Source organism: Syngnathus scovelli, chromosome 9 (genome assembly GCF_024217435.2).
Source record: "Syngnathus scovelli strain Florida chromosome 9, RoL_Ssco_1.2, whole genome shotgun sequence".
NCBI classification, from domain to species: domain Eukaryota; kingdom Metazoa; phylum Chordata; class Actinopteri; order Syngnathiformes; family Syngnathidae; genus Syngnathus; species Syngnathus scovelli.
Genome location: NC_090855.1, coordinates 7,009,530 through 7,033,103, shown reverse-complemented (window position 1 = coordinate 7,033,103; position 23,574 = coordinate 7,009,530). Strand labels below are relative to the sequence as shown.

Sequence of the window (23,574 nt, the reverse complement as noted above, 5' to 3'; positions counted from 1 at the left end):
GTGTCTGTATGTATGTGTTTGTATTAGGGGAGTTGGGGCCATTGTCAATTTGAGAACAGTATGTCCCACTTAGTTATGTATTTATATCAAGTATGAATTCCAATTAAATACAAAATTACTCTATAAAATATTAACCAAGAGTGTAAATATTTAATATGAGCCCTTTACCATATGCCTGGTAGTCATTACCATGCAGTGCTAGAATTTAATGGGCTATTTCCCCCCAGACAGTTTGTGGGTTTACCCCTTCCCAGACGGTTGCAGCAGGGGTCACTGTTGTTCTACATCGCTGACGCTACCATGATTACAGTAAATACATTTAGGATGAGGGGAGATCTTAAAATATACATTTGGAAATACAAGTGTGAATAAATATGTTTTTAAATGATAGATGCTGTACTGTGAAAATTAACATTGTGTTCCAGGCTGCAAATAATACAATTTTGAATTTAGAATATCTCCCTTCATCAAACATATTAAGATTTTGGTAAATCTGAATTGTTTTCAACTTCAGAGAAAAACTGGTGTTTCTGATTCTTTTACACTCGCTTTCAGTCCTTCAACACAACTTGCCATCTGTATTCTTGCCATGTTCCAGTGCAGGGAAATTTCCATTTAAACCCTTTCACTACATAGTAAAAAATATGTATTTGTAATGTCCTTTGTGTCCTGTGCATCAGTTACCATAACATCCGAATTGTAAGGCTGCTATAATTGATATTGTCCAATCGAGGAGAGGAACATCTGTAAAAAGACAGAGAAAGCTGCAAGTTAAAGAAATTAGCTTTATAAAGCGCTGGTGTAGGGTTAGAGATGCATGGGCATGTAGCACCTCTGAGGCAAGGCGGGGAGGAACATTAATCATTGGGAGACATCTGTTCATTCTGCCGCTTTACAATTCTGTCAAAGAGATGCCCCCCTCCCCTCTCCAGCACCCTCCTCAAACCATCCTCTTATGAACCACAGAGAAAACCTGTAATTTGTAAAGCGTGGACTCGCAAAGTGAAACATCAGAGCAAACCTCTAGAGTCCCCTCAATTAGATTTTTTATCTTTTTTTTTATCTTCATTCGAGGCCATTAAATATGGACACAAGAGGAAAAGGGTGCAGGATGTAAATCAGTGCCTTTGTCTGTCTTTAAGGACTTGGGGTAAACAACCATGCGTGTTATTAGCTGACACTTGTTGACAACTATTTGGCAATAACTGCTTTTATGTAATTATATAAAAAAAGACATGACAAGCTATTTTACCATATTGTTTTTAGTATATGCCACAAAACATTGGCAGAGCAAATGCACTGAACAAAGTTTAAGCCTTCAAAACATTTTTATAGCAATGTGAAGTGGCTGTTAAGTATAAACAAGACAAACATATTAATATACTCTATTGTAACTGATAATTTCAAATTATATTCTTGTAACAACATATGAAAAGGTCAGGAGACCAGGAAATGCTAAGTGAAGTAGTTTTCGATTGTGTTATCATTACACAACATAGAATACATTTTAACGTGCGTCGATTGTAATCAATAATGGTAAAGGAAGTTGTCATAGTCTTTAAAAAAGTAGACCTTTGGTAATCATTCATTAAAACTACTATCACATTTGTCATTTGATTGAAAAACTGGACAACCAGTCTGAAATCTTCTCCGACACATAAATTACCATATATACAACTTGCCGAGTGCTGTAAAGAGTTACTGCAATATATTTCTTCTACTTAAGACATGTATAAAAGTATATGAAAGTGGGTCACTATGCTGGACAAAGTAAGATGCCCCAAATATACCACTTTACCTCCCACCCACAGTGGTATACTGTAAACAGTGGAAGTGCCTTTGCCTCATCTGCCAGTCAACCAATGCAGTACCGAAAAAGGTAACTGGAGAATGACATTTTCAAACTGTTGATTAAACTGCATCGCCAATTTTCTTTCAAAAAGCAAGCGAGGGAGAGAAAGGTGAAGGAACAAAAGTGCCAATTGACCAGGCACCAGTCCTTTTTCCCACAGCAAAAGTAGCCAATCATCACTTCATCATTAAACAGAAGAACAATCAACAGTTTGTACATTTATTCACAGAGAAAAATTTATCTAATGAGGAAAGATGCTAATTCCTTGACTGTATTATTCAGCTCAAAGTGAGGTCTAACACAAGGTGTCATTCAAGCTTGGACCAACACTTTCCACTGGTCACAATACTATGGGTCTGTGCCCCAGTACCTTCTCCAAGGTCTCCAAAAAGGGAGGATGCTGTTGTTTGGTGATTAGGCACAAATAACAGGCAGGACCCGTCCCAATACTGACAGGCTAACTTTTAAATAGGATAACCCTTTGATCCACTGGCATGAACCCCAATGTTTCGCCAAAGAGCCAAGGTCAATAGGAATGGGGCAGCATACTGCAGAGTGTAAAAAAGTCTAATCTCTCTACCAAGGAGTGAATCCGAAGCTCAAGCTGTGTTTCGGGTTGAGCGCGACTATCACAATACTGCATGTAACTTTATAATGAAACATCTCAACCTTGCACACCAGCTTAGGGTCCTTCTGTGCCAGAGAGGTTGCATTTGATTTCACATCTTTCGACCCAGCTTCTGCTGTTGCGGTCACCACCCAGTATGGTTGCATATTTGCCATTTCCACTTTAAAATGTCAAAAAACAGCATCATTTACAGAATAAATCAACCTCTATGTTCATTAACTATACACAATATAATGTCAATTTTAGTGATCAAGACACTGTCACAAGATCTTCATTCAGTCCTTAAACCTGATTTCGTTGCTGCCTACTGATGCTCAAGGAACGGATTAAACCACAAAACTTTTTTCATCACATTCTAGATGAGACAAAATACCTTCACATTTACCTTTCTGGTATCTTGCCACTAATCTTTGGTAGATGTTCTGCAGGGTAATAAACTGCATGCTCTTATCACAGAAGTTTAAATAGAAGTTTTTCTGAAGAGCATAAACTGAACCTTATAGAGGTACAGAGCCAAAATCTAAACAAAGTTGACTTTGAAGAGTGCAAAGTTGTTACTGGTATAACGTCATGTGCAAATGAGTCAAATCAGGTGATTGATAACCAAGGGCTGTTGTGCAGGGTGAGTCAGGTCTTGTAACAATGGAAGTATACAAGTCAACTATCATACAGAGAGTTGCCTCTAATATTATGGTTCTGATCTGATTCAGCTACAAGAAAGGCAGAAACGTTATAATTGTCTCCATTTTGCACCAATGCAAAGGACATCCACAATGACAAATATACGCTAAGCTGAATTAAGCTTAATAAAATTTATTTGTTAAGATAATGGTTACGACAACACTGTGGCGACTGTGTTAGAGGATGTGTCCACTACCTGCCTTACTGCCTTTATGGGGGCTCTGGGGATAATAATGAATATATCAACTTATATCTTGACATGGATTAAGTAACTTGGTTAATGGAGCGAACACAAAAATTAATTGTGTAGTACTGTAGCAATGACTCAGATCAAAACGGCTGACTAAATTTTGACATCAGGAACACCGCGCGTTTCTGTGAAAATGAATTTTTTTTCCAATCTTGACAACAGTCATGCTTGTTTTGCTCAAACCTGAGCCCCAGCAGGTGACCGGTTGGCACCTTGTACCTGAATCAGATGTGTATCGTAGCTGGGGAGATCCACAGGGACTTGCTTTCCGGCTGTGGGAGGCTGCTACGAAGATCGTCAAAATTACAATCTCCCCACTGATTTAAATCACAATTTGGACCTAAGTCACAAAGCACTGGGCACCACTGAGTGAAGGTGGGGGACCACGTAGGCATCCAGTTTTCCTTGCTGGATGTAGAAGGTCCTGAGACAAAGTAAAATGTGGTTGGACCTAAAAAAAAGAGAAGGTAAGATAAGATTTGTCCCATATTGGGGAAATTTGTATCAGTTCAGCAATAACACTGAATACAGGAAATTAAAAATTGCATGCAAGGAGAACACAGAAAATTGACACATTTTATGTGCTCAGGGACGTTAACATACTGTATAGTCAGGCACCTGTACATTGTGCAGAGAGAAGTGGGGTTCACACAATGATTTTCTTATGAAGAGGCCATAAATATCAGAGTTGAGTTTGACATTGGTGCATTGAAATTCATCATCATGCAAAAAGAAGCATGTTGCAGAAAAACCATTATCCTTGCATAAACAGTCCATTGTTTGGGTTGTAGACTCTAAAAGCTTCAGGCTGGAAGGAGCTGTAAAATTATCTCCTTCAGACAGCGTGAGTGGAAAAGTCTGTTGCTAAAAGAACCAGTGCTGTCAGAGTGTCCTGGAGGGGGTGGGCAGAGTTGTCCAGCATGGATGATAGCTTAGCCTTCATCATCCTGCCGCTCACTGTGTCCATTGACTACAGGGAACATCCCAAGACAAAGATGGCCTCTTTTTGTCTCAAGCAGATGTGCCACCAGCAGACCACGCCGTAAAAGATAACATTTGCAACCAGTCATAAAAGGTCTTCATGAGCATCCCCTGAATACCAAAGGCTCTCATCCTCCTGAGCCAGAATACTCTTCTCTGACCGGCTGTAACCAACATCCATGTTGGCATGCTAGGCGAGTTTATTGTTAATGTGGACACCCAGGTACTTAGAGGTTGAGACACTTTCATGGTTAGCTGACTGACTTTTTATTTACTGCAGCTGTAGAGTGGCAGCGCATGCTAAAAATCCTCCAACAGCTCCTTTCAAAGTTAATATTGAGCCTTTCAATTTTCAACATTCCACAAAGCCCTCTGTAAATTCTCTGTACTCTTTGATGAATTAAAAAAATGGCAGAATCGTCAGAGAGGAGTGCTGTCGCCACTGTGTAATGGTGAATAGGACAGGCACGAGAGCAGTTCCTTGTGGTGTCCCGATGCTGCAGATAAGCACGTCATGATGGGAGTCCTGCATCCTAACATAATGTGCTTGGTTTGTGATGTAGTCTTGTTATCTTATGCTGTGAGTGTGAGATTGGCCACACCACAATTTCTCTTAGCAGGTTGGGTTGAATTGTGTTGAAAGCAAAGGCTTTTATAGGCACTATGTACGGAGATCTAATTTATTATTGCCATTAAAGAAAAAACAAACCCGGCACTCAAAAATGAGAATATAATCAAAGCCTAAATTTCCTCATTTCCTTATTCTCAATAGTGAGTGCCAATGAAGAATGTTAACCAAGATGCTCCTCTGTCTGTTTTCCCACCTTAGGATCACAAACCACATGTCACCTTTTGGATCAAGAACTTTCAGCGCCACTAACCTCTACTTCTGGAATTCCATGAAGTCAGACTCTTTATATGCATCATCGGCCATGTATCGAGATTGGTATTTGCTTCAGTGATGGTCATGTACATACATGCAGAGTACCTATGGAGGGCAGAGAATTGGGTACAGTTACAATTTTTCAATAAATCTTTAGTTTTCAAGGTCAACGCTCTTTACTACAGCCTCGTGCAGCATACTCCCTTTGTCACGCAACAAAATGGGTTTGTTCACGAGACTCATTAAAGCAGCGTGATGGCTTTTTGAAGCTGGCAGAATAAGCCGTAAAACCGCCAGTGAAATATTATGACCAAATAAAATTGTTGTTGAATGTGTTATTCATTCATTGAGCAGTCACAAATTTGAGTTAGTTTTCTGGTCAAACACCATATTAGTTGTTGAGGTGTCCAGTTTAGCTATTGTAATATATACAGTAATAGCTACATAATTTATATTGTTGGTAAATTATCATCTATCCATTCAGTTTCTATACCTTATTTCTTTATTAGGGTTGTAAGTAACTTGACCCTATTCCAGTTGTTTTTAGAAGAATGCTGGACTGGTGGGTAGTTAGGCACGCGAAACACATACAAACAGCCATTCACGATACATTCACATCTATGTACAATGAAATGAAAACATGTTGCACAAACAGGCGGATGTGAAATGATTTTATGATGATACAGTTAAAACAACAAAAGTCTGTGAAAAGCAACACAAAAACATTTGAAGGAAGAAAAATTCGGAACCTCGATTTTACACAGAATTTGGGATCCAGAATTTGGGAATCGCGTTAACCCCCAAAACACATTATTTAGAAAGTGTTGGATAAATAAATCAGATAATAAAATCAGAGCCATGCATACAAGAGTGTTGGGAAATTACTAAGATACATGTGTTTGCATTTGAGGATAACATAATTCTTCTGGGTTAAAATTAAAATACGATATAATTATTAAAAAATCTTACATTACCAGTCGGAGTAGTGGTCATGTACAGACGACCTACCCTATTAGCATAAGCAGTCATAAAGTCAAACAACCTTTACAATCTCCATCTTTGTGGTCACACAATGGAGTGCTGTTCCGATGTCTTATCAAGTGCCTTTAAATTAGTCACGGAAATTAAATCACTAGCGCTAAGGTTAACCTGCTCGTAATTTAGCTTCGTACCGGCTTTGTATGTCCATATAAGATACTAGTTCACTAAATCAGTGACCAAACCCCGTTAGACCGAAAGTCGCTTAGAATAAAAAAATAAAGGTTCAGCTGTATTCTTAATGGCAACCTCACAGTCAGTCACTGACCTAAACCCAGAAGAGCATGCATGGTTTCAGTTTCTGAAGATAAAATTGAAGGTAGCAAGACTCAACAAAACTCAACAAAATTTCCATGCAATTACATTTTGTACACCTCACAAAAGAGATTTACAAAATGCCTGAAGAGACAATTACAAATGTTCATTAAACTGCCAATACAGATGCTGATGTCAATCTTGCAGATGCACTGCCTATACATATTACCAGCGGGCGAAACTATGTCTGTCTGGAAGATTAGCTGTGCATTAACTACGTAATTTATGTATGAGGGCACATATTATGACCTGAGCTTCTTTCCACAGATTGCCATGCCACATCCCATTTATCGTGAATGGCTGGTTGAGTCCCCCCAGAGCAACTCTTCCACAGGCCAAGAAAACAAAGCTCAGACACAAATGATTGCTCCTCTCATCCAAACAAAGCCATAATGAGGAGTGTTAGGAAGAAACAGTAATACAGCAGTGACAATAAGGGACATTTTATCTTTCACCCCCGATCTTTGTAGCGAACAGGAAAACATTCTGAAAAATTACATTTGAAGAACTGCTTGTCATTTCAACATGGGTGCTGTGTCACTGAGAAAAGAAGTTGCCAATGCAAACAATATTTTATCTATCGCTGATTTTAAGTGAATCAATAAGATACATTTCAAAGAATGGGACATATTTTTTCCACTGAAAGGAAATTCATGAATTATTTTTTAAGAAAACCAACATTTCAAGCAAGTCGAGTCAAATCATTACTTGGTTTAATCAATCAATTACATAATTAATCAATCATCAATCAATCACATATCTATCCCTAGAGAGCAATTAGAGGCACAGAGAGTAACTTAATAGCAGTCATAAATAAATATCCATAAAAACATTAAATTCACTTAATCCTACATAACTCATGTTTTAACCACTGTGATAACACCATGCTGGAGAAAGAAGGGGGAATACTGAAGAAATAAATGTAGACGTCTTTCTTTAAGTTCTACAACCAACACAGCTTAGCCTGCGCCCCAAGGAAAGCCACTCACATGATGTAATGAAAACATGAGCAGGGTCTCTGAGAAGCCTGTGGGCATCTGCTGGTCACAAAGCGCAGGAAAAGATCTTCATAGCTGACTGATGGTTTTAGAACATAGATTTGTAACTCTGTTCAACTGTGATTGGTAAAGGACAAAGACAGTATGCAACCAACAATTATATGAAAATGGAAGAATAGTCTCAAAGGCTTGATAAAATGCTACCATATTGTTTTGCTGACATCAAAACTCCTTAATTTCCTTTAAATATATTGCCTTTGGTGGCAATTTTTCATGAGCTCTCCAGTGTTATTTGAAATTTTAAGCAGTTCACGGAAGATGGTTCCCCGATATTTATACTCATGACCGACCCTCACAGGCTCATTTTTTATTGTAGAGAGTACTGCCTCTGCCATTTGTCTCTGAAAAAGTCACAATCGTGTCCTCAGTTTTATTTATATTTAGCTCTAAATGGGAATCAATGTGAATTTCTGCAGAGAAGGAACATGACCTAACGATAGAGCAGTGAGCAAAGAAAGTGACACAGCATTGTCAGCAAACTTAACCAAGTAACTATTTGGTTGAGTTGATCAACAGTCATCTGTATACAGCTACCATAACCCTAAACCTTATACAAAAGGGGTGATAAAACACACCCCTGCGGAGGAGCCAGTCGATGTGTGAGCAACATCTGACAATTTACTATCCACTAACACTCTCTGTGACCTCCTTGTTAGGATGCTGACGATCCACAAAACAAGATGATGGTCTAGATGGAAGTGCAAGAATGTCAGGCAGCATGGTGTTGAAACCAAATGAAAGATCGGCAAACAAGAGGCTGGCAATTGTGTTTGGCGATTGTGGATGGTGTCTATAATGAAAATCCACACTCCTACCAGACCTGTAAGTGAATTGCAGAGGGTCAATCATAGGGCCTACAATTCCATTTTAAAGCTCTTGACAACCCACTCCAGGGTCCTCGTCTCTAGGAATGTTAAAGCCACTGGTCTTATGTCATTTAGGACCTCTGCAGAGCCCTTCTTAGGGATTGGGATCACACTTGACTGTTTCAACAGACCTGGCACTGTTCTGCTATTAATAGAGCTCTGGAAGAATCGCTTGAAGAACTTTCCCAGCTGCTCAGCACAGTGTCTTAAGGTTTGTTCACAGATGTTATCAGGTCCAGGGAAGGAGTCAACTTTAGTTATAAATCAAGCCATACAGTTTCTTACTGTGTGAACCGAGGTAAGAAAACAGAAATATCTTCTGCCCAGCCACAATATTGGGAGAGGTGCGCAGTTGGGGGACTCAAATCATATGGCTTGGACTCAAGTGGACCTGACTTGAACTGGCAACTGGCATCATTGACTTGAACTCAATGACTTAATTCATTCTGTTTATGCTTGACAATATTATTTATACAGTGTGCCATTTGTTTTTGTTTTTTAAAAGAAAAGTTATTTGTTTTATGTGGTTGTGTGCAACTACCGCAACGACGGCCACAAAAAAGCGATGAGGGTGTGTGAACTGATCGAGCCAACACGGTCTACACTGATGTATCACTACACCATCAATGACTGGTCACAATTTGATTTATCGAATGAGACAGTCAGAAATGTCTGGGATTGTATAACCTTGGCTAAGGTCAGGGCCATTGGAGGTTGTTTTTGTTGGAAGTACACGTGTGCCTTTATCGGTGAGTAATGGAGAAGTTATTGGCTGGAGGGAAGCCAGCCCTGGCTTTTCGATTGTATAGATAAAAGCAACGTGGCAAAATGAGAGCAGTAGCTGATTGCACCAAGCAGGTCTAAGCCATAAAAGGCAAAATGAAGACTAATGGGCATATGATTGGCCAGGAGGCGACACAAATGAGAGACCTATGCTGACTGGACATCGACTAATGACAATTCCATTCCACAATCAGGCAATTCACCCACTGAGAAGATCACTGGCCTTTTGGTAAAGCAGTGATGAACATCGATCACACTGCCAGATATCATAGAAACACACACACACACTCACTATAGCACGGAAAAATTAATATAATTTCTGTAACAAGAACAGTATTTGATGGGAAATTGCAGTGATTAAATGAAACACAGCAAGCAAAAAAACAAAAACAAAAAAGCTTAGCAACAGAAAGAAAATCTATGGTAATTATTAGCACAGCACTGAGGAACATAATTACACATAATGTATTGTATTGTATAGAGCTATAGAATAGTCAGTCAGTCAGACACGTTTCTTAATAGCGTCATGTGTGAAAGACTTCCTGTGACTCCTAAGAGCAGAGCTGGGCAGCGATGGCCAGCAGTCTTTTTGCAAACTACTTCATTCAATGCTCCAAGGCACTTTCTGTCAAAAACAGCCACTGTCTGTCAAACCTTGTAATGCTCTCAGATTAATTGGATGTACTTTTCCAAGCACTTTGGTTTGATAGAGGTCCTGTAGGCTCCTTAATGGCACCAATGCCATTTTCATACTGCTTTAAGTTACATTTTACTATGAAAAGATAAAATTGCTGGTTGAGCTATTTAGTGGCTCTTTGATTGACGGTCCACTCTTAGTTTTTCTTTACATACGTCAAGGCCAGGGAACATTAATGTGACACACTCAAAAATGTGGGCACATTTATTTTGTTGATCGGAGCAATTTTTTTTTTCCCAGCAGAATATATTTCTAAAAGAAGCAAAACAGAGGTTATTTTATCAATTATATTTTTTTAAATTAATAGGCTGTTTAATCGGTTATTGGAATTTCATTAAGTCAAATATCAGTATCAGCAGAGTCCAAAAAAACAATCCAGTTGTCCAAAGGAATCTAATAGTTACTATTATATGTTATTATTAGCATTAATGATATTCATTTAAGAGAAGAAAGTGACCATGTTAAGCATTTCTCACAATAATTGAGAAACAGAGCAATATCAATATACGTACATTTTAGTTCTACAAATATCTGCCAGTGTACAGTCCTTCAAATGATCACTACTGGAACATTCCTGGGAAATAACAAATGTCCCATCACTGCTGAGCTCTTTATTGAACAAGCCTGCGGGCTACTCAAGTGATCCTTGCGGGCTACCTGGTGCCTGCGGGCACCGTGTTGGTGACTCCTGCTGTCGGCTTTATCTTGCATCTGTCATGTACTACCTAGTAAATTGTCCTTTTTAAAGGAAGTAGTGCTCAACTGATCTTTCTTCTAGCTACCCAGGTATTAATCGAATTGCTGCTTTTCTGTACATTCTCAGGAAACGTAAGTAAATTGTCCTTCTTTAAGAAAGTAGTGCCCAACTCTTCTTTCTTCTAGCTCCCCAGGTATTAATTGCATTCCTGTTTTTTGTGCATTTTCAGGAAATGTAAGTAAATTGTCCTTCCTTGAGGAATTAGTGCTCAACTGTTCTTTCTTCTAGCTTCCCAGGTATTAATTGCATTGCTGTTTTTTTTTTTTTGGGTGTGTAAGCGGAAAAGGAAGCTGACAACGTGGAGCACAGAAGTATGGCAATCTTTGTCACTGGGAAAGAGGATTATTTGGGATTATTTGCACCCACCCAAAGACAAGACGTTGATGGAACACTTGGGTCATGAACAAGTTTCCCAGGCTGTATCTCATTGAGCACCGGAGGCTTGCAAGTGTGTGTGTACAAAGCAAATGTTTTTTTTTTTTTTTTGGTCAGGATTCCTTCAAGGTCAGGCCCAAATAGTTCATTCAACAGTAAAAGGCTTCATTAAGGGATTTGTTGTGAGTATGAAGTCAGTCCCAAGTATAAATGCTATTGAGCCTAAGTTAAAAAATATTTCAATTAAAAAAACAAAAACACAAACAAACAAAATAAATAAATAAAAATATAAATAAGAAAACATTGTTGACAGCTTGCGAGTGTGTGCAAAGCTTCACCCCTCAGTGAATTACAGACTTTATTAAGCTCTTTTTTTTTTTTTTTTTACAATTCTCAAAATGTCTTTGGTTCTTTTGTTTTTAAATGTGGCCCTTGCCTTGTCTATCATTTCAAATATATTAGATTTCAGTCTCATGACAATAAATCTTTTTTATTAGGCAATACGCCATTTATTTTTTAAATTATACACTTTGTTCAAACATACAAACTTGGTATACTTAAAGGAAAATCTTTCATTTTAAAGTTAAATTATTCTTTACAATATGTACTACTACGTCCAATTTAAATATCTGAAATTAGGACATACAATTGGTTTACTTTGCCTAATAAATCAAATTACTTGAAGACAAAATTTTCAGATAACACCAAAATATATATATTTTTTATTGAGCATAGCCTAAATGTTGTCTGACGGATTATTGTTCTGGATGAATAAGAATATCCCCAAGCGTTTTAAGAATACATTATGACTGCTTTGTAACCAAGGACCAGCTGTACAAAATGTTATACTAAAATACAAGATAAAATACATATTGTAGCATAGACACCTTTACTTGAGACTGTCATTTCTTTCAGATCATTCCCTATTGAGGACACCAGTGCTAATTAGTGGGACTTGCTTTAATTGTTTGTCTGACTTATTTCCTGAGTATGCCATTTCCAGTTGTTGCATTATTTACATGTGTAAATCACAGACATAACAACCTTGGCTGATATAGTGGAATCACGGGTGCAATAAAAGCACATACAGAGGATTTTTTTTTGTCTGGCCCTGAGTACAATTCAAAAGTAGATTTCATTTTGCTGCATATAACATAAAATAAGAATGTGGTCTACAGTTGTTTCCATTCTGTTTGATGACAGGCTAGTTATATCTCTTTTATTAGGCACCTATCCTCTGCGATAGGTCAGATGGGAATGCATGCTGCAGTTTTTTATTACTCTGCAGTGCTCGGATTGGGTTGGGCCCACTGCATACTAGCCACAGGGATCCAGCTCAGCTGTCAGACACTAGACATGAATATGCCATCCTGTGGGGAACAAGTCAGATTCAGACTGATTGTAACATCAACATATTTGGTATTCAACCAGTCATCTGTAATATACATAAAGCATATTTTTTTTAGTGATCGTAATGTCAGCCGGTTGTTTTGAAACTAGACCCCTTCTTCCATATAATCCAGTACTACAAAAATTGCAAAGATCCTTCAAATCTACTGTACCGTAATTTCCGGACTATAAGCCGCACCGGACTATAAGCCGCACCAGCTACAATTCAGGGATATTTTAGTTTTTTTCTTACATAAGCCGCACCGGACTATAAGCCGCACATGCACATGAGTTTTTTTTACAAAGAAAGACAGTACACAGAAAGCAGTAAAAATCCATAAATACGCCGCACCGCCATTTAAGCCACAGGGTTCAAAGTAACCTTCTGAATAAAATGCATTAAAAGTTCACATTCATTACAACTCGTTTTTGGTGAGCAAAATGTCAGAAGAATTGAATTTAAGTGCTGATTGATTGGGTTTTAATACAATGCAGATGGTCCAAACAGCGCCACTGCTTTGTGTAATCTCTGAGTCACATGGCAGAGTAAGAGAAAGGGTTTAGAGCCCTTTGACGCAGATCACCTAGCGTGCATTCCTACTAAAGATCATAATAGTCACAACCAACACAGCCAGAATAAGCAGCAGCCACAGTAGTGTTTCAAAATAGTATTTTTGTTGTTTTTTTCTTCAAGATACCGCACAACAGTGGTCCACAGCCTTTTTACAAGTGTATAAAAGTGATAGTTATCACAAAAATCACGAAAAAATCTTACATAAGCCGCACCTGACTATAAGCCGCAGGGTTCAAAATTTTGGGAAAAAGTCGCGGCTTATAGTCCGGAAATTACGGTAAATCAGATGGCCTCAATGCTACCCCATCGAGGACAAGACTTAGCGAAAATAAATAGTTGCAGAATTTTGTGTTTTAAGTTTGAAAAAAGGCTTAACATCTTGCACCAGCAAAGAAATTACTCCTTTGAGCGTGTGTGATGAATGACTTCTGTGGGCTAAAATTTAAAGAGCACTCGTTTCTGGTAGGGAACAATGTACCATAAATCCCACCTACACTTCCCCACTTTTCAGAAGACATTTTATCTAATTCTCTGGTGCTTTCTCAGCTGATTAAAATGCACTCATGAGCAGACACTGCTGCATTACTTCTGTTTCTTTCTTCTTAGTGTGTCTCATCCAATATTCAAACTTTATTTTGTTCCCTCTTGTTGGTCACTCATATCTTTTCCATTTTATCCTTGGTTGGCTTATTCTTCTACTCACCAACACCCCATTTCAACAATCATGTAAATTGACTCAATGCTGAACTAACATTGCACAATTCTGCTGCATGTGTGTGCAAAAATTTGGGAAGGGGGAATTTGGGTTGTTTTTCGAGAGCCAGTTCTTGAGGCTTGCCTTCCTAATATAGTCAATTCTTTTGGCTCCCGACTGGCTCCCCAAGTGCACTAATGAATTTATTAGGTGTAAAATTGATGTATATTAAAAAAAATAGTCTACATTTAATATGCATCATTTCTACAGATCAGTTATTCTTCAACTTTTTACTCCAACTACCATCCCAAAAAATATCTGGCTCATCCAGCTCACTGCTAATGTAGCGACGTGCATCGGACGACAAAATAAAAGGGCCAGCGACAAGGTAGTCACGTTTATTTTCCGAACTTTGTCGCTCCAGACATGGGTCAATGAGCAATCTCAAAAGCTCAGTAAAGATCAGTATCTGCACAGTAATTTGGTCGCATTTCATTAAAAAAAAGGTTGGACACAGCCAAATCAACCAATATTCCCAAAGCATCGTAAAGACCAGAATGCTTAATGTCAACAAGCGTTCTGTTGCTTAACTGCAATGATCGGCTTCATTTTTTTAAATTTTATTAGCATAAATTCCTTGCAATCGGCCCTCACTACTACAGCTTACTGACACAAACGCTTACTTTGAGATTTAAACATTTTATGGAGTGAGACACTAATTTCTGTAGATAGTAGGCCATTCCAGTGCACCTCGAAAGAGAAAATGCTGTGAAACCTTATGACTTCTGTTTAAAGAAGAGAGGGGCCCTATGGAGACAATATAAGGAACTTTTATAATACATTTTATATTCATTAACTCATTTATATTTACATCAATTTTGGAGGGACGTCCAAATCCATCACGCGGTGTATGGTAATTGTATCCAATCATAATTATACCCTTTGCATTCAACATTTGATTTTGAATGGCAATCAAGTGTATGCAAAACCACTGTTTGGTTATTGAAATTGCTATCTATAATGTATCAGCACTGTTTGCATAATACATGAGAATGGCATTACGGTGTGCTCAAGGACAGCATATTTAACAAATGGCACATTGAGAATTTTTCCAACTGCCTGGATTGTTAAATAGAGTGTGAGAAAGTGTATGAAAATGGTGGGCACTTACTGCATATAGCACATCTTTACAATGTCACCTCATTACTCCATTAAGGCTGCTGAGCGAGGTGGGAGTAGATGGGTGAGGCATCAAGAATTCCTTAGGCTCTGATCAAAATGTGTCGAAAATGGCTTGTTCACTGAGGGGAATTATAGTCATTTATAATCAACCTTATTGTGTACCAAAAGCCTAATGGAAAATTGTATCATTAAATTCTTCATAGTTTGGTTAATTAATTATTTAAAGCGTTTAGCTGTCCCTCGGCTCATTGAACAAACCCGTCATTTTCAGAAGGTTGCTTCACTTAATTTTATTGGTAACATCAGGCACAATTTGACATCTAAAAACAACATGACAAATACCCACGTAAACCAACATTGTTTCATTCTGAGAGATCGGGACAATATGCAGCGAAGCACACAAACTTTTTTTTCTCATTCTGCCTGTTTTGTCTTGTAATTTACGTTCAAAGATTAGAATGATGGGTGATGGAAAGACAAACATCAATGAACCAGTGTAAGAAAACCAACACTGGTTAATCAATAGGTTAATAAATAAAATATAATTTTTCTTCCCTTGTAAATTCAAGCTAGCATTTGCTGGGAAACTTTACAATTAATATCAAAAGTGGATCGAGACAGTGGACTAGACAACAATAAAAAAGTCTGTTGAATATGTTCTTCTAATGAGATATGACCTGGCAGGAATGCACTTAGACAGCAGCCACGTTTGTGCTGGAGGCTAAATGTGTTTTAAATTATGTTCTCTAAATAGACTATTCAAAAAGCACTCATAAAGAGATGTCATTCCATAGTTGCACTGTCCAACTGAACTGACCTTTTAAACCAAATGGACCCAGGATAATTGCTTTATGTGATGTGCGTGGAACAACAAAACAAGTCAAAGCGCAAGCAACAATGAACAGGTCCTCGCACTCCCTTTGTTTGTGGTGAAATAAATTGAATATTGCTCATCTAACATTGGCTGGCATATGCAAAGAATCTTTGGAAATGTGAGTGAATTTCCAATGTAATTTGTCAAGCTGCAACCGCTAGAGTTGACCCAAAATCGTTGCTTCAAACGGTAGCGCTGAGTGGTAGTTCAGCAATAGCAGGATAGCAGCATATGCAGCCACAAATATTCTGCAATTCCTTCTGAAAACAATAACACTGCATCTAAAAAAAATGATGACTCCAAACTATTATTCATTAGCCAACCATTATTTTCACAGGGAAATAATCTGAGCGACTCATAAATTACACAACCTATTGCGATTGATTTCATTTTTCAAAAAATATAGGAATGTGAAGTGTCAGTTACGCCAAGGTTAAGAACTTCCCCAGTTGTAAGCTGCTGCAGAACAAAGTAAATATGTTTTCTGTCCGTGGAGAGAACTGCACGATTGCTCCACTGTAATGGATGCTGTGTGGGCTTCAGGCCTGCCTGCAGCTACATGCTTCCACTGCTGAAATTTAGACTTTGAAAGCACAGGAATGGATTTTTCTTTGGAGTAAAGCAAAGACTTTCACAGACTATAGGATTATGATTGCTACAGGGCTGTTTTGGACACTTAGGCGTAATGAAACAAGTTAAGCAGCCGCAGGAAATATAGAATACGGAGGTAAATCAAGCCAACACCCGACATAAAAATACATTACATTGGTTTTTGGGTAGGACTGAAAAAAATGTGCCATAAAGTGGATCTCATTTCCATATATCCAAAGTCGGAGTCTTACAAAAGTAGAATTATGGCGTTCTCAAATCAGACGATGATAAATAATATAAACAAAGTGCAGGGTTAAGTGGGCAACTGAAATAAATTATTCCAAGTAAAACATAAAATGTGTAGAGGGTTAAAAAGCAAATTAAGACAAGACTTTACATATTGTGATCCAATTCTGTTTGTGATCCACTGTGGCCTAATTCAATCGCCCCAACCCCACCCTACCTTTATATCAATCACAATAGCATCTACAAGGTAACCCAATTCGGTCAAATGATGCTGTGCACATTCAAGATTTACTGTCTCATGTGTGCTTCTATTCATTCTTTAAACAATGCCCATGACTGAGATGACTTAAGGCTGCCATGACTGGCAATCAAGAATAAATTATAGTCTGCCAAATCCAACAGCTAAGTGACCACATTGCTGTGTACACAGTTTATCACTGAGCTGTACTTTTGCTGAAACTGATTTAAAATCCAATTAAATTTTAAATACAAATCCAACATTGCAAGTCTGTTCTCCTCTTATCTCCTCCTGTAATTGTCTTCTGGATGTACTGAGCTGTGATTGCATCCATCATCATCCTCAATGATGGGGCTGCACCAAACCCTCTGAATATGCAGTAACAACACTTGACCTACAATAATAAATGCCAGTCATAAGACCATTTTACAGCAAGTGCAACATGTTAAAGTCATCAATGACAAAAGCATATTATACGTGCATAATACAGTTAGTTTTTTGTTTCTGTGTTAACTGTGGTTGAAACATGCAGACAAACCTGTGGCATTTGCTCACGTGAATGATGTTTGAGCTCCAAGTTTAATAGATTAAATCCTCTCTTCAACACAAAATTGATGGTATTTTATATTATGGGCTGTTTAGTTTTACTGCATTAGCTCTATCCGGTTTGGACAAATATATTGCAGTGCATTTAGCCATTGTTAACAGCACTAAGCCTAATGCCTATATATGGCTCCTTGCCAATTTCATTTGTTTACTGAGGGACAAGCCGTTTAGAGGCTGCTTTCTCACAAATATATTTGGACTATATATTTGGAGTCCAATGGAATTAATGGTTCTTGCTCGGAGAATTGATTTGGGTGTGAGTTTTGAGAAAAACACCTTTGATCTCTCAATCTTTCTCCTATAACATGTTTTTAAATGTCAAACATCACAACGTATATGTACATGAGTTTGCGTGTCTTCTTGGCACCTGGCTTTCAGTGCTCTTCTTCCTGTTTACTGCTAGTCTATAATTTTGACAAGTGCATTTTTTCCATTCAGAATATTTGTGTTGTTGGTGTGTCAGAAATCTCTTAGGCAACAAATGTGGAAAGGAGACAGCATATCATCATTCAAATCTTTGTCAGGTCTTTTATCACTATAGTGAAGAATGTTATTTCAGTTCCTTTGTATGTCTGGTACATATGAAAAAATTGACAATATAACAGACTTTGACTTTGATTTTAACTTTGAGAAATCACTTCATTAAAGACATACTTGTGATTTTCTTTTCTATTTTATATGCTTTCCACATTATTATTATTATTAATTTAATTATTATTATTATTATTATTATTATTATTATTATTATTATTATTATTATTATTATTATTATTATTATTGCCGTAATCATCATCGTCATACTCAATTATTATTAACATTTGAAACTTTAGTGGGTGACAAAGTTGGTACACAACTCTTTAAAAAGTAATGCAACATGAGATGTTGTGACATAGTCCAACAACACTGCAATTCAGCGCAACTGTATAAATGTGTGCAAGCTCTCCCAGTTGGTATCTACTTATCCACATTACAAGATGGACACGATCTTGACAACCATGGTATTCAACCTATAATTGAAATGGACAAAAGCACTAGCACAAACTACAGAATCCAACATTGTTTTAGCAGAATCCCACAGTGACTCAATCATTGTTCTTTGTTACTGACAATTATCTGCATGCCACTTTAATCATATTCGGGGAAGTGGAAGCTAGTATTTTATCATAAACTGTTTTACTCTGCCCGACTTAATCCAGAGATGACTCAAATTTCACACATGGATTAGAGACAAACATAAATCGTACATGATGAATGATGAACCGACGAGAGGCTCCGCCTCGATTTGCCATGTGACTCTGACAAGCATAGTCTGTCATTTTATGTTAATATGGAAGGAATAAGCTCTAAGAAAAATTGTGCTTCGGAAATGCGGTACTTCACATACATAGGAGGGCAGGTAAAATGAAGAGACACATGGGACTGTGGGATAAACTGGCGTTAAGTATCTAATGCATACTTCTCTGCTGAAGGCAGTCTTAGAGGAGCTTATCTTGCCTTGATAATGACAACAGAATAATGCGGAAATCAATGGACCTGATGATACTACTGCAGCTTAACTAATCAAATGAATTTTGCACAAGAGCTTTTAAATCAAGGCTCTTTGACAGCCTCAATGCAAAATCATATTGTTATACAAATTACAAAGAGAAGGAAAAACATGAGGGAGAAAAAAAAGCAGGACTCACAAGATGAGTTCCTCGGTCTTGAATTCAGCTGGTCACATTGATTAGGATGTGAGCGTCTACACTCCCAGCAGTTCACATTCAGCTCAGGGGCCTTATCTGAAATTAAAAAAATCCTCTTCTCTGAAGCTTTGAAGTTTCCCTAAGCCACTCAAATAGTGCAATTTGAAAAATGTGGAAGCTAAAGGAGCCTTTGATTTTTGCAGTCAGCTTTGCCTGCCACTTTATGTTACATGCTGACGGATCGAAAGGCTAAAACAGAGCGACACTGTCATGCTGTCAGCTTTTCCCTTTTGCCATAATAACAGCATTCTGGCATTAATGACTGCTACGCAGAATAAAATATTGGCAAACAGAGTAAGACTAGTTCGAAACAAGAAGGTACTAAAGCAAGAAGTCAATGTTGTATTGCTTAAATGTCACATAAGATGGATGAATTTATATGTATGGGATTTTGTTTAGCTTTTTGCTCCAAGCAAAATAAAAAACTATGGCTCACTTTTGCACTTTAAACCACAGTACTGTTTTTTTTATTTTTTAAGCTTTATTATCTATCGTGTAGATCAGGAGCCTTAGGTTAATTAATTGTGTAGTTCATGAGTGGTCAATTGATGATTGTCAGGGGTATGATTTTCTTTAATCCAAATATTAATGAGTGGGAAACCATTTAACGGGACCAGCACAATTACATGTATTGAGAACACCAACTTCAAATGAACTGTATTTTATGCTTGTAAATTTGGTTCCTTCCACGAATGTGTCTTTATAAGACTTAAGGTTTTTTCAATAACGTGTACAGTAGTCAGTTACAATTACCGGGCAATACCACTATGACTTCTGCAGAGCTGATGTACACCTAATAGCTGATGCACACAGCCCCACGCAACGGCTGATTATGCTCAGAACTCTATTGTTGTTCTGCAGCCTTGGGTGGCGCGCACTCAGGTGGTCCAATTTTCATCTTCTACTGTTGATGATTTGAAACGCTACATGGTGCAGCAATTTGTTTGTCGATCTAACAATCCATCTTCATGCAGCCGTGAGGAAGTCCACTTGAAAACTAACCTTGTCCACCATTGGCGAGGGCGGTTGCCTTTGTACACAGGTTCCTCCTAGGACATAGATGCCCATTTCCGTCAAGGAAGGATTGGATTTGCTGAGCACCAACACCAAGCCTTCTCCGAGACTCTCAGGGCAGGTTGATGGACTTAAACTTATACTTCGATGTTCATATTTCAGTGTAACCTGCAGGGGTAAGGAGCATTTTTGCTAATCAATTACTTCATTTGAGGAGGAATTTAGAATATATAATTTTGAGTAAACATTATTATTTTTCTTTGCTTCTTTTTGCAGGTTAATCCCAGGGACCTGAAGCAAGGGTTGTACGCGTACAGCTGTTAATTTTTTTAGTATTCGAGTATTCTGCTGAAATTCAATCAAATAATGAAACACAATTTGATTTAAATGTAATTTTTATGTCTTGCATGTTGTGCAACCTCAAAAATGTATTTATTGCCCTCACCAGGGCTTTAATCACACTGTTTCCTTTGCTCATGCCTATCAGTCTTCTGCATTAATATGGTGTATGAGAGTCTGTCTTTTTGCCTATTTTCTCTCTTCTGTCCACCAATCTTAAATTCTGTTTTTATCATCACTTTAGGAAGCATGTTGACAGCTCATGGCTTGGTGAGGCGTGGATATAGCCCTCAACCCTTTGACTCAGCTTGCTCACTTCGTCTTGCAGCGCTTGATTGTTTAATTGGAGCTTTGAGCATTTCTCTGATAAGCTCACTTCCTCGCCTGCTGCACAGCTGTGTCTGTCTTGCATTTTAAACATCGACAATATTTTCCATATCGTGCATTTGCTGAGTTAGTTTCAATATTTTTTTTCAGGTAGCATGTGCAACTTTTATATTCTTCAAAATGTTTAACACTGTTTATAGATTTGCTAATGTTACTGATTTGTGCTTACCATGTGGTGAAATTTTTATTTCGGATTTTATCCTCTACGCATACTTGGTTTAGCTGGTCAAGCTGTGAAAGTGATAATTTGTGGGACTCAATCTCTGCCAATTCCAAATCCATTCTCTCTGATGTCACCACACACCCGCTGCTGCACGCTCACATCCTCTTAACTAAGCGCAGTGTGCGCCTGCGTGAGTAACCTAGAGATAAGAGTCAATCATCCCAGCAGTGCCTCCAATATTTGACGCATACATACACACGAATAAATCCGGGCGTGTGAGGTTTTCATCTCTATGACTGTAATACGGCAACACACAGCACATCAGCAACATTTGCAGCAATGTGATGGTAAACACAGTCACTTACTGTATTAATTCAAAATGTGAATTTTTTTTTGTCATATGCAGTAGAGCCCAAAAGGTACACAAATAACTATTTGACTCATTCGCTAGTTATTGTGTATCAATATATGGTACGGGTTCCTATGAATAGTTGTATTCCAAACACTTCTAATTGGAAAATGAAAATACCATGCAAATTATACAGGCCCATGAGCTATGGCCATGTTGCATTCAGTATAAGTATGTTGCGTCAAGCCAAGCTGTGCTTGAGTTATTTACCACATGGTTTCATGTTTTTTACAATGGTTGCTATGTTTTCTTTTTTGTCTTTTGCAGTTGTTGTTTCTTTTGCAGGGCTACATCCTTCACAGCCTTCTATTGTGCTAATAATATTTAGGTGTTAAATCTGAAGATTAAGTTGGGCAGTCGAAAGCCTTCCACTTCTTCAAATGCACCATAGGTAGCTAGCTAGATACACTACCATTCAAAAATTCGTGGTCACTTAGAAATGTATTATTTATTAATTTAAAAAAAAAAGATGAGTGGCAAATTCAACCATATGTCCCATAAAAAATAATAAATAAAAATAGAAGTACAGTCAATGTGCTATTGAGTGTTATCTCTTGGTTAAATTGGTCAAAATATTGCAATACTGTGACCATTTGGCATTTTCTAGAGTGAGGGCCTCCCCAATTGCACTCTCAGAAAGAGTCCAGACATAAATGAGTGAATAATAAAATATAAAGCATTCTCTCAATTGACTTTTGGGAACTGCTCCTTATTTTTATAGAGATTCCTTTTTGGCAGTGTTTCCTCTCTCTGATAATCCAGCCAGGCACAGTCACGGAGATCTGAGCTTAATCCAGACACCCGGAGTAAACAGCATTTGTGATGGGATATTAGCCTGAGCTGTTCACTCATTTGGAGTGTCTGTCTCATTTCATGGATGACATCTGAGAACTGCAGAGGTGTATTTCAGGCAGACAGCAGAACCCACCTTAATCGGTTGGATCTAATTACCCCTGGCATCTGTCTGTCACACTGTTGGTATGAGCCAAATGTTACAGCATCTGCAGTGTACAATGTGTGAACTGGCCGATAATTTCTACAGAAAATGTATATGATGTCATCTACATACCTCAGAAGCGCAACATGCTCTAAAGGGGGACATGTGACACTTGGGCAATTAGATTCTCGGAAAGCACCAGCAGTAGAATGCACGATATAGCCTTTGTTGGATGTGAGACAGGCAAAACTTTGAGAATAGACCATTAGTTGTGCACACTCTGTACCTCAAATAACCTGGAATAACCATATCTCGTACTCCTTGGTTTTGACAATGTTAATATTAATATTTGAATAGCTATTGTACTGTGGAAATCGTACTCTGGGCTGTAATTGTTACTAAGAACTCAAAATCAATTGCTCCTCTAACAACTTATTCTATTAGAGACTACTTGTGCATATAGATGTGTGGTCCAAATTAATCAAACTGTTAAACAATTAATACGTTATTTAAGCAATGCCATAATAATCACAATATCTACTAATTGCAGTATAGACCACCAAGGCTGAAATATTAATGAGTATAGGCAATTCATAAAGCTTAGTAATTCGATTTGTTTGTCCAGTTGTTTGTGAGTTGCAGTATATCCACCCTGAACCGGTTGCCAGCCAATCGTAGGGCACACAGAGACCAACAACCATCCGCACAAACACTCACGCTTAGGGGCATTTGGAGTGCTCACGCTACCAAGCATGTTTTTGGGATGTGGGAAGAAAGCGGAGTGCCCGGAGAAAATCCACGCGGGCACGGGGAAAACATGCAAACTCCACACAGCGAGGGCCGAAGGAGGAATCAAACCCGCACCCTCCTAACTGTGAGGCGAACATGCTAACCAGTGCCCCACCGTGTCACCAGTTTCATTATACTTGGTGGTTAATGTAGACTCAACAACACAGGCTACACCTCTGGGGGTTAAAAAATAATGTAACCTTATTCATATGACTAAAATAGATGTATATTTT

The 23,574-nt window shown here is 38.1% G+C and overlaps 3 long non-coding RNA genes across 3 annotated transcripts in view; 1 reads left to right on the top strand and 2 right to left on the bottom strand.

Annotated features, from left to right (window-relative positions):
* Positions 1 to 1,043: 1,043 nt before the first annotated feature.
* On the bottom strand, positions 1,044 to 19,341 carry LOC125975874 (uncharacterized). The gene is made up of 3 exons (XR_007484083.1): positions 19,244 to 19,341; positions 5,274 to 5,380; positions 1,044 to 3,862 (listed from the first exon to the last, which is right to left on the bottom strand). It is a non-coding gene; the product is annotated as an uncharacterized lncRNA (long non-coding RNA).
* Positions 18,788 to 22,326, top strand: LOC125975875 (uncharacterized). Its single transcript, XR_007484084.2, has 3 exons — positions 18,788 to 18,954; positions 20,346 to 20,493; positions 20,594 to 22,326. It is a non-coding gene; the product is annotated as an uncharacterized lncRNA (long non-coding RNA).
* Positions 19,905 to 23,574, bottom strand: part of LOC125975876 (uncharacterized) — a 19,484-nt gene continuing 15,814 nt past the window's right edge. The window contains exon 3 of the long non-coding RNA XR_007484086.2: positions 19,905 to 20,485. This is a non-coding gene — a long non-coding RNA (uncharacterized lncRNA). The remainder of the gene's footprint in view (positions 20,486 to 23,574) is intronic.